This window comes from Bison bison, unplaced genomic scaffold (genome assembly GCF_000754665.1).
Source record: "Bison bison bison isolate TAMUID 2011002044 unplaced genomic scaffold, Bison_UMD1.0 scf7180017864461, whole genome shotgun sequence".
NCBI classification, from domain to species: Eukaryota; Metazoa; Chordata; class Mammalia; order Artiodactyla; family Bovidae; genus Bison; species Bison bison.
In genome coordinates this window covers 2,441,863-2,443,631 of record NW_011495023.1, presented here as the reverse complement: position 1 = coordinate 2,443,631, position 1,769 = coordinate 2,441,863, and positions in this window count along the sequence as shown.

Below are 1,769 nucleotides of genomic sequence, written 5' to 3'. Positions count from 1 at the left end.
TTAACTATATGGACATTGTCAACAAAGTCACGTCTCTCTGCTTTTTAATATGCTATCTAGATTTGTCATAGCTTTCCTTCCAAGGAACAAGCATCTTCGAATTTTGTGGCTGCAGTCACTGTCTGCAGTGATTTTGGAGCCCAAGAAAATAAAATCTGTCACTGCTTCCACGCTTTCCCCTCCTATTTGCCATGAAATGATAGAACTGGATGCCATAACCTTAGTTTTTTGAATGTTGTGTTTTGAGCCAGTTTTTTTTTTTACTTTCCTCTTTCACCTTCATCAAGAGGCATTTTAGTTCCTCTTCACTTTTAGCCATTGAAGTGATTATCATATGCATATCTGAGGTTGAGATATTTCTACTGGCAGTCTTGATTCTAGCTTATGAGTCATCTAGCCCAGCATTTCACATGTGTAATCTGCATATAAGTTAAATAAGCAGAGTGACAATATACAGCCTTGACATACTCCTTTCCCAATTTGGAACCCACCCATTGTTTCATGTAAGGTTCTAACTGTTGTTTCTCGATCCATAAATAAGTTTCTCAGGAGACAGGTAAGGTGGTCTGGTATTCCCATCTCTTTAAGAATTTTCCACAGTTTGTTGTGATCCACACAGTCAAAGGCTTTGGCAGCACAGTCCAGGAAGCAGAAGTGGATGTTTTTCTATAATTCCTTTGCTTTCTCTATGATCCAACAAATGTTGGCAATTTGATCTCTGGTTCCTCTGCCCTTTCTAAATCTGGCTTATACATCTGGAAGTTCTCAGTTCACATACTGCTGAAGCCTAGCTTGAAGGATTTTGAATGTAACCTTCAGTTCAATTCAGTCGCTCAGTTGTGTCCGATTCTTTGCGACCCCATGAACTGCAGCACGCCAGGCCTCCCTGTCCATCACCAACTCCCGGAGTTCACCCAGACTCACGTCCATCGAGTCAGTGATGCCATCCAGCCATCTCATCCTCTGTCGTCCCCTTCTCCTCCTGCCCCCAATCCCTCCCAGCATCAGAGTCTTTTCCAATGAGTCAATTCTTCGCATGAGTTGCCCAAAGTACTGGAGTTTCAGCTTTAGCATCATTCCTTCCAAAGAAATCCCAGGGCTGATCTCCTTCAGAATGGACTGGTTGGATCTCCTTGCAGTCCAAGGGACTCTCAAGAGTCTTCTCCAACACCACAGTTCAAAAGCATCAATTCTTCAGCGCTCAGCCTTCTTCACAGTCCACCTCTCACATCCATACATGACCACAGGAAAAACCATAGCCTTGACTAGACGAACCTTTGTTGGCAAAGTAATGTCTCTGCTTTTGAATATGCTATCTAGGTTGGTCATAACTTTCCTTCCAAGGAGTAAGCGTCTTTTAATTACATGGCTGCAGTCACCATCTGTAGTGATTTTGGAGCCCAGAAAAATAAAGTCTGACACTATTTCCACTGTTTCCCCATCTATTTCCCGTGAAGTGATGGGACCGGAGGCCATGATCTTCGTTTTCTGAATGTTGAGCTTTAAGCCAACTTTTTCACTTTCCACTTTCACTTTCATCAAGAGGCTTTTTAGTTCCTCTTCACTTTCTGCCATAGGGGTGGTGTTATCTGCATATCTGACGTTATTGATATTTCTCCTGGCAATCTTGATTCCAGCTTGTGTTTCTTCCAGTCCAGCGTTTCTCATGATGTACTCTGCATATAAGTTAAATAAGTAGGGTGACAATATACAGCCTTGACGTACTCCTTTTCCTATTTGGAACCAGTCTGTTGTTCCATGTCCAGTTC